General features: G+C 40.7%; 1 long non-coding RNA gene across 1 annotated transcript; it reads left to right on the forward strand.

Moving 5' to 3' along the window:
- The first annotated feature begins 9,535 nt into the window (after positions 1-9,535).
- Positions 9,536-10,238, forward strand: LOC121961198. Its single transcript, XR_006107032.1, has 2 exons — positions 9,536-9,771; positions 9,866-10,238. It is a non-coding gene; the product is annotated as an uncharacterized LOC121961198 (long non-coding RNA).
- Positions 10,239-10,441: the final 203 nt, after the last annotated feature.

A 10,441-nucleotide genomic window follows, 5' to 3' on the forward strand; every position in this document is an offset into this window, starting at 1 on the left:
ATAACGTAAGAAGTAATAAAATGTAAACAAGTATGGTCATGAGCTTTGGGTAGTAAAAGAGATTGTGAGATTGTGGGCCGAAGTGACCTTCCTCTGTAGGGTGTCTGGCCGCAACCTTAGAGATAGGGTGAGGAGCTGAGACATCGGGAAGGAGCTCTGAGTAGAGCTGCTGCTCAGTTGTGTTAAAAGGGGCCAGCTGAGGTGATTCTGATTAGGATGCCTCCTGGGTGCCTCCCATTATGCTGGGGAGAGGGACATCTGGAGTACTTTGGATGGATGGGTAATTTACAGAAAGAAAATCCTCCTTCTACAGCTGTCATGAATGCTGAAATGAGCTTTCGAGATCAAAATGTTTTTTTGTACCAGGCTGTAAACATGTTTATTTCTGCTGTAAAGTTGGCCATTTTAACATAGAGTGGTCTGTGTGGATTGACTCCAGCCTATAGTGGACTTTAGAAAAACTGCAGTTTTTGCACTTCCGCCTTGCCTTCATTTTCAGCCTCAGAGGTTGACTGTTGGACAGCCTCACTGTTCTGTACAAAAGTTCTGATCATAGAATGGGGACAGAGTAGTCTTGCCTCGAAACCACCTTGGGAGGAAGTAACAGCGCCATAATGATGTCTGTATAAACAGGAGACCAATCATGAGAGGCACTGGTTTGACATTTTGATGATGTGTTAAATGTCCAACCCACTATGGGAAATTAAAAGTAACTGTTAGCAGTTAGCAGCTAACTCAAGGAAGAACAGCAGCCGTAAATATCCGTAATTTGGGAAAACAATAAGATGTGGGAATTCCTGACCCTCTGAGCAGAGGACAAGAACAAAAACAGAGAGGGTAAATGATTGTGATTGACATGTTATGTCATTGTTTAGAAAAACTGCTCATGTGTATTTCATATTTCACACTAGATGCTGTCAAAAATCACACACTGGAGCGATATGATGGTTTTTTGGTTTGGTGTACAAAAATGCAAATGACACTTAAAGAATAGACTTCATAGCAACCCCAAAGCGTGATCTCAGTGTAGAAAAATTTTAGGTTAATATTGTGGCAATGCAATATAGTCCTATTATGTAACAAGAATAGCAAAAAGAATGCTAGTAGTATGCTGATGTCTTCTAACTAACTAGCTTGTTACATCAGTTTTTCTGATTTGTGAATGACATTTCCACATTTCCAACATATTCCCAACTTCTCAACAAATTTATTCAGTCCAACAAAAACAGAGTATTTGGAGGCAACAGGAAATTCACAGGACTTAAACAACTCTGCTGTGTCTTTGGTCCTGACTGACTGTGGTCGCAATTTTTCATGTTGCTTTTAGAGACTTCACTGACAACTTTGTCTGTCGTAAATGAATCAAAAAGCCTGGCTCCCATCCGAGACGCATCAGCAGGCAGATTAAATGACAGCCAGAACAGGACCTCTTTACCATCTGCACAGAAAGAGCAGCCGCTTCCCCAGAGAACACTTTTAATGGGTCAGGTAATCAACCTCAGAGTCTACAAAACCCTGCTGATTTTGGGACATATTATAACTTATTTTCTAGCGAAAAACATGCATAAAACCGTTTGGAAAGTGATTTAAAAAACTAGTGGTTTTTCCCTGATTCATGTCGTTGTGTTGGCTATAAGACAATAGCCAAAACAAATCAAGGAACTTTTTCATGGTCATGTACTGTTTTGTTTGGGTTTTTTTTCTTTTACTTACTCTTTGACATCTCTAACTTTCTTGTAACTTTTTAGAATTTCTTACTATTTTTTGGGTCAGTTTTTGTTTAGTTGCTCATTGCCTTCTTTCCATGTTTTTTTTTTTTTATAGAAATTAAGCCAGTTTTCTCAGATTCTAAAGGGTTTAACCACAAGAATTTGGCATTGAGCTTCTCATGTTATTCCCAGCAAATCCCCCACAATGTTGGAGTATTCTTAAGAGTAAATTATAAACTCTTTCACAACCAGTTAGTGTCGCTGCCAAAGAAAACTAGGCTTTACAGTTTCTCATGGCTTTTTATGCTTTGTTACAAAATCAACACATGCCTCACTCAACACAATTTCTGGGCACTGAAGGTCAGAACACTTTTCAACATCCGTTTCGAGGCAGACAGATGGCAAAAAATCCTGGGAATCTCTCAGACGGAACAGATTCACAGTTAACACTGTTAGATACAAAATGATCACCTTCACCTTCTGAAGTTTGTCTCGGTACAATGAGTCAACAGCTTGTCTGATAATTGTTTGGAATGCATTGAGGCAGAGGGCCACGTCTCTGCGGCTGTTGGAGGATTGAAGAATGAAAGCTCAGTCTGGAGCCATGTGTGGTCCTGGACCTCAAGGGGCCTACGCTGCGGCTCCTCGACTTCAACACACCTACATACATCTTGTCCAAGTTCATCCTTTATTTTGAGAAAATAAAGTTAGTAATGCATAAGAGTAACTGTGCACAAGAGGATTTTGTAAATGGGTTGAACTGCAGACAGTTGAGAAATCTTTTCGCTGTAGCTGTCTGTCCTTAATATTGTAACCTTGGAAAGCAGGCCATATCCTGTGCACCAGCACCAGTAATCACAGTAAGGGATCTAGGAATGTTTGGACATAATGGCTGATTTTTACAGAATGATCATCTGAGCCTAGAGAAAAACTCATTCTCCAGCTGTGAAACAGACTCCAAAAGCAGCTCTCTCTTTTCACTCTCTTTCAGTGTTCTACTTGCCACCTCCTGGATGCCTGCTAGATTATGTGTTCAGCAACATTAGACAGTGTAGGTTTAAGCAATATGACATGAGAGGGAGTGTCCATGTACTGAATATCAACATGACTGTGATTATGTATGTATACGACGGAATCACAGCCGTGGCATCTGCTGTCAATCACAGTGACAGCAGATGCCATGTGGTCACAGCTGTGTGTTGTGGGACACGGTCATACATGCAAAAGTGCAGGCGAATGACCATGCTGCCAAGGCAATATTCATGCTGAATGTGGACAGTGCTAGTTACGATGCATGATAACTTGATAGCTAATTTTAGCTAGCTTTTTTTTTTTTAAATCACTCATTAATTTAACTCAGAAACAGGTAGAAACCTCAATTAAAGTTTAGCCAAAAACCATAAACAAAAGATGAACAGTGAAATTTGTTTTGGGATGCTTTATCCATTTTCTTATGTTGCATGCCTGTTTCTGTCTGACTTACTGCAGCCAGCATCTCTGATGTGGAGCACTTAGTATTTTTCATGGCAAGTTTCAAACAATATCAGCTGGTTAGACACAGCAACAGTCACCGTCTCCTCCATACAAAGTCCTTTGCTTTTGGTTGGGGCTGTGACTATGTTGGTCAAAATTCAATATGAACTCCAAGAAAAGATGTGAATTAGCTTTGCCACCAGAAGCAAATCTATTATTTTTCTTTTAAATCCTTTGCTCACACTGAGTCAAGGTGGATGGAAGGGGAATATTTGCCAATGTTTATTTCATTCATGTGTATCTGTACCCATATTTTTGCAATCGCTTTGGCAAGTCACAATCAGTATGCTTTATAATGTGTTTTTTCTTCTGACTTTATTCAAACCCACTGGGAGTGACAAACAGAACCATAGAACCCCTCTTGCAACATGAATCTAACAAGGTGGGTGAAACAACTTAATATTTCCACTGTATTGCAGGGGAGAAATTGCATAATCAGTAAACAGTAATCAGTAAACAGTAAACAGTTCCACTGTGAGGTATTCCCTAAATTTGGGGAAAACAATGATGAAAAACTCCCCATCGGTCACCCCAGGAGCTCCGTCTGATAATAAATACCTCTGTGACTGGGCTCAGTGCTCACACACATCAGAGTGCTGCTAGTGCTGTGAGAGCTGCGAGAGCTGGGGGCCGTTGTGGAAAAAAAAGATTATCTTCATTTAGGCCAATTCAAGAGTCTCTCGATTCACTTTGAAGTGATATGCCTTCCAACACAGCTAAGGTAAGGGATTTAGAGGCAGCTGTTAACAAGATAGACTTAGACTCACGAATGGAGAACATAAGCTTGCTAACATACAATCAGAGAATGGGTCACTGAAACAGAAAATGGAACAGATTGAAGCTCACAGCCATAGGTTTAATACCTGTGTGCAGGGGCTACCTGAGGACTATGAGAAAGGAAATCCTACTGCTTTCATGAACTCCCTGAAATGCAAGATGTTTGGTGTCAATAAGGTGGGATCTCAACTCCTCATTAACATTGCTCACTGCACCGGTCCCCATCCTGAGAGTGGTGAGCTGCAGTGTATGATTACGCAGCTGTTTAGCTTAGAGACGAAGAGGCTCATCATCCGCTTGGCAGGAAACGCTGGCAACCTGATGTTTCAAGGCAAGATAATACATAAACCCTGACCTCACAGCCCATCTGGCCAAAAAAAGAGCTTTATTCAATGAGGTGCAGGTGTGTCTGCGGGAGGCAAATGTGAGGTATGGGTTGTTATTCCTATGCAAGCTGAATGTTACATTTGCCAACAATACCACTACCTTCACAGATCACAGGGAGGCCATGGTTTACTACAAACAGGTCATTAAACCAACTCTATAAGCCAGGTGACGTCAAATGGCGAAAATCTGGATCTGAGCAACAGCCTGCTATGTGGGCAGTACTCTGACTACATAAACTACTGTATATTTGACATTTTCAGAAACAAAATGTGACTAAATGTACCTTCTATCTTCTACATATATCAGGTTTGTATACTGTTGTATACTATGGAGTCGTGTCTTGCTAAATTTTATATTCCTTTTCAAGGAATTTGACAAGACCTAAAGCCTAAAGTATGGTAAAGGGTAATTTTTCCCACATTACAAAAACACAACAATATTTTGTATTATCACTGCCCTCTAGTGGTTTTCATAAGGACCAATTTTTGGTAAAAAAAAAAAAGTTCTAGTGGAAACTATTAGGCGGGTTTCCATTAACCCTCAAACTGCACAAACTGAAATTGCGAATATAAAATATGCCTAATTGAAAATTGACAATTTATAAAAAAAAAACTCTCATTTATCACAAAAAGATTTTTACACTCGCACAAGGTGGTATTTTTGCAATGGAAGCACTTTTTTGTCTTTTCTTGGTGACATGATGCTATGGCTATGTGCTCGTCAGTAGGAACTGGCTCCCTCGGGCATGATGCAGCAGGAGCTACAAGAGGTGTTAGTGCCGTGCATAACTCTTCAAAGGGTGAGCGGATCACCCAGAAGTTTTGAATCCACAATTCCTCTGTGAAATCATGGACTATCACCTCCCAGCAATCCCTCTTATGTGGCCGCTCCCATGTATAAGTTGCTCGCCTTTCCATAACACACCTACATGGCCTTGGATTGGAAATATTGACAGCTAGTGCAGTGGCTGCAATAGAAATAAATATCTAATCTTTTTAACAGCCATCACTATGCTTCTTTCAATGTTACTGCCAGTAAAGTCAGGACATCACTCAATGGAAATGCGGTCATTGCACACTTATGTTTTATCCACATTTCCAAAACATTGCTGCAGTTTTGTGTTAATCTGTAACGGAAACCCACCTATTGTCATTGAGATAATAAAAAGTAATGTGGACTGGCATATTTAATTTTATGTCATAAAACAAAATGTAACAGGTTCTACAACTTGTGACACAGACCTTATTTCAGACATCTAACCAAAAACACACAGAGTTTGAGGCAAGAGAGGAAACCAGAGGTGCTTAAATGCTAACAAATTTCTGGATTTAGGACTCATTCCTGGGGTTCTTTGTTCTGATGTTCTAAACACATTCCAGCAGCATGAGACTATAGAGTTCAAAGCATGGCTATTTCCATCTGGCTCTGGTTCCCCCAAACACTCCCCTGCTTAAGTGCCTCTTTATAATTTGGGTGGATGGAGAAATGTTTGCTGTTATGTTCCTCCTCCCAGGGCTGTCTCTAGGTCCATCCTCTAACTCCAGACTGATCCTCATAAGCTACTTGTGGTGTCAGTGCAAAAGCATTTGTGATAGCAGCATTTGAGAAATCTCACTGCAATCTCTGTGCTTTTAGTTGGTTTTATTTATCACATAATACAATTTCAGAGCTCCTCTGGCTATAGGTTATGATGGCAAATATTCCCTTTATATAAACACATCCTTCCTCAGAAAAAATTCATAGACAACAGGCTTCAGAGTCCAATGCAATCTGCAAGCTCAAAAATCCCAGAAATATTGTTAAAAGGAGCACAGCAGAGCATCATGTGGTGCAGTGGGCTCCTGCTGCACCATATGATGCTCTGTAAACATTGTCAATCTGTAGCATTGTCGGATGGAAAGACCAAGCAGCCACAAGCGAACAGGAACCAAGGATGTGGAGGCAGGTCTCATGGTCAGGGATAAAGGGCTGGTGTGTTTGATGGTAACTGGACGATGCAGGCAGGTCATAAGCAGGCAGGTTTGGCAACAGGATATCAGTCCACCTCCTAGAGAGTCTTGCATGAGTGGTGAAGAACAATCTAACAATGAGGGACTGTGAGGCTGAGGTATACTATGTGTTGGTTGAGAGTAATGTGGAACAGGTGAACTGAGTTTGACGAGTTGGGAATGAAAAGGGGCTGCACTGGCTGTCTCCTGTGATAGTAAACAGAACTTTGTGTGTAATAGCAGAGTTCCCTTTATTAATCCAGTCACAAACCTTAAAGCTCACATCATCACGATCTCCTGTGAAAGTCAAACATATGGGACTGAGCTCTCATTAATGTGCTGTAATGTTGTTTTTACAAGTGACTTGCTTATTGCGGACTGTTTCTACCCCACTTGGGTTAGTTTGTCTGGAGACATGAAAATATCCCAATCAGAGCAGCCAGAGAGCGAGCATTCAACAGTCTCCATCCAGCTCACTCCCAGAGCAGATCATCTGAGGTCAGACAGCGTCCAGGAGCCCAGCAGACAGCGAGGGAATCAGGTTTAATGAAGCTTACTGCAAGGTTACTTTGTCTCACCACCACAGTACATGGTCTGCATGAAATGATGTTGTCATGATGGGTTCCGTGTGTCTGTTCTGTCTGTGGGTAGACTAATTCTGAGAATACAATATCTCTGTAACAATCCAAGATAACTTCCCACATCCAGCCCTGGAGCTCCTACTTAATAACTTCAGTTCATATTAATACTGCCCATGTGTTATGCAAAGACAAGTTTGATGTTACTTATATATGCAGTAATTAATACATTGAATTACGAATGAGCTCATTTGAAGAATTGGTTTTGTGTCAAATATGGTGATTAAGGGAAAGCATTACGTGGCTAACACTCTAACACTAAAACTTTCATTTTAAGCTTATGACACATGTTCAAGAACATTCATTTTTGTGTTTCGTAAATTGGAAACGTAAGTAGTAAAAGTAAGTGTTTGAGCAAAATGACATTACTCATGCATAATAAAGCACTGACAGAAAATGAGAGCTGATCATTACCTTGCAAGTAAATGTGACTATATATATATATATATATAATATTTTTTTTTTTTTTATGACTGATTTTTTTTTTTAGAAGCTGAACTGATGCTGCACGGCTTTGTTCAGAAAGTCGACTAGTTTGCGTCTCAGTTGGGAAATGTAAACAACATAAACATGCACAAAAGTCCAAGCCTTCACAGACATTGTCCTCCCACACAGCTGTTCCTTACTCTGCTTGATTACTCTAAATGTGTGTGGGCTTGTACAGACTGATTGGCATCCTACTGACTCTCCTGTTAGCTGTGTCCACACTTGCTCATTATTCATCATATAGTCAAAGATGATGTACAATACATTTACATTTTGTTTTGTATTCATTTCTAGTCACAGTGATTAAAGCCTATATAGCTGACTCGTGGTAAATGGATCTGCACTTGTATAGCAACTTTCTAGTCATTTACACATTTACACACTCTTTCCTACACTTGCAGCCGAGGCTAAGCAGTTGCTACTTAGTGGTTATTGTTTTTCTGTTTGTTTTTAAATATTCACACACATTGATGGAACAATCATCAGGAGCAATTTGGGGTTCAGTATCTTGCCCAAGGATACTTCACTGGTGTGTGGAGGAGCCATGGATCAAACCACCAACCTTCCAATTAGTTTACAACCTACTCTACCAGCTGAACCACAGCTGCCACAATGCAGCTTTACAAAGCTAAACCAAACTATTGAAAAAAATCAAAAATCTAACCTGGTGAGATGGTGAAAGAGGGCAAGTCACCAAAGGGATAACAACCCTGGGCATGGAAGTCTGAACCAAAATCCCTGACCATTCATTAAATATTTGTCCAGATATTTTAAAACAACAAATAACAAATACAATGGTGCCAGAGGAAAAGTGAGGGAATCTCCGAGCTCATTATGATACAGTTTGGAAATCATGTAAAACTATGTGCCTTATGCTACAATACAATGTATAAAGCAAGTGTGTACAGTGAGAATTAGTTTTACATGTATAATATTGTTTCTAAGTCGACATAATAAACAAGCCAACTTCATCTGGAAGTGGAGGGGATGTTGGATGGCATGACACCTAGGAAAGACACCTGCCGAGCTGCAGACCACTGTTCAACACCAACAAACAACGCTTTTGCACTTTGAGCTTATAAACATGGATATTTTTTTCCTGACCAGCCCCAGCTTTTGTCAGCATCTTTTGTGCCGTCAAAGTCACCATGCGTGTTTTCAGGCAAAACATGATTTTTTTTCCTAACTATGATGAAGTGAACGTGTACCTTACCCAAACCACACCAGCTCAACATTCTGACCTCATAGCTGAACTCCACATCCAACCTGCCAGATCATCTAAGAGCAGCAGACCAAACAACAGTTGGTTTTCACAACTGAGACATTTCTGCACAAATGCTCAGAAACAAAGCTCATCTGCATGCTTGTCGTCCTCACCAGGTTTTGACTTAACTATAGTCTGTCACTGAGACCAACTAGATAGGGAAAATGCTCACCTTTAATTGTGTCTGACAATTTAGAGAAGTGTTGTCTTCATGGATGTACCCTGTGTGACCAAAAAGACACATCTGTAACCCTGGATGGATATCTTACTTTTAAAAGTCAAACCAGTGTTGGTGTGCATGATTTAGAGGCCAGCTAAGACAATGTCCAGAAACTGGATGCATAAGGCAAACTAAATGACTTAGAGTGCTTTAATTGGATGCTTTCTTACTGAGTCACCAGAGAAAAAGCATTGGATCCTCATGACATCATGTGGGGCAGGGCTTTAGGAACACCCATATGGGACAAGCGGTACTCAATGGAAAATTCAGAGAAAGACTGAAGTACACAGTCAAGTCAAGTCAAGTCAATTTTTTTTTATAGAGCCCATTATCACAAAACATTGGTTTGCCTCAGAGGGCTTTATAGTGTACGACATCCCTCTGCCCGTAGACCCTCACATCACCCAAGGAAAAACTCCCGAGGATGATGAAGGATCCCTCTTCCAGGACGGACAGACGTGCAATAGATGTCGTAAATAACAAATAAATTCAATCATGGCAAAAAGGAAAGAGAAAGCGAGAGGGGAGGAGAGGGGGAGAGAGGCACAGCAATAATAGAAACAGATGCATGTCATATTACAATAATGATAGGTGTGTAGTGAGGTATAGCACCTGACAGTTGAGTAGCGCTTGTGAACGCACCTCCAGACTCCACTCCTCAGTAGCCACTCCCTTAATCACAGCCAGCCTATATAAGGGACGAGTGAGCACATGCTCCTTCTTTTTGGCTGCTGGTTCCTGTGTGTGGTGGCTGCTGTTTGCTGTACTGGTAGGTACGGGAGCCCTTTTCAGTTTAGTTGTCATGTTTTTATTTCTTCCCTGCACTTTTATCTAAAACCCCCCCTTTTTTTTCTCTCTGGTAGGCTGGAGGTAGCAGTGGTGTCTGAGCCTTCCTGCTGTAGTGGTCTGGTAATCCAGGTGGTTCACGTGATTTACTGCTGTTTTGCCCTCATTTTGCTTCTGTTTGGTTGTTTGGTTTCCTGTTTTGCTCTTTGTATTTTGCTCTTAGTTTTGCTTTTTTATTCTTATTTGCCTTTACATCCTATTGAGTGATTTCTTTGAATATATTAAAACTGGGTTGCTGTATTTGTTAATTTTGCTATTAGCATTTTTCTTTTAGTGAAGTGGAGCACCATTTTGTTGGGGAGGCTAGGCACCCCGGGTGAGGTTCCTACACATTGCACGTAAGTAAAGGCACCGGGACACGATTGCTGTTCTTGAGATTGCTGTGAGGATTGCTGTGTTTCACTGAGGTGAGTAGTGGTGGCACCTTTAGGCACTCCTCCATAGTAGTCTGCCTCCCACTGACGGCCTCTGCTCACTCTTTTATTTAGGTTATGTTGGGCTGAGTTTTTTTGATATTTTACCACATCTCTGGTTTTTAGATTGTATTTGTTAAGGCCTTTTTTTTTTTTTTTAGACGACCTTGTAATAAAAAT

Source organism: Plectropomus leopardus, chromosome 2 (assembly GCF_008729295.1).
Source record: "Plectropomus leopardus isolate mb chromosome 2, YSFRI_Pleo_2.0, whole genome shotgun sequence".
Classification (NCBI taxonomy): domain Eukaryota; kingdom Metazoa; phylum Chordata; class Actinopteri; order Perciformes; family Serranidae; genus Plectropomus; species Plectropomus leopardus.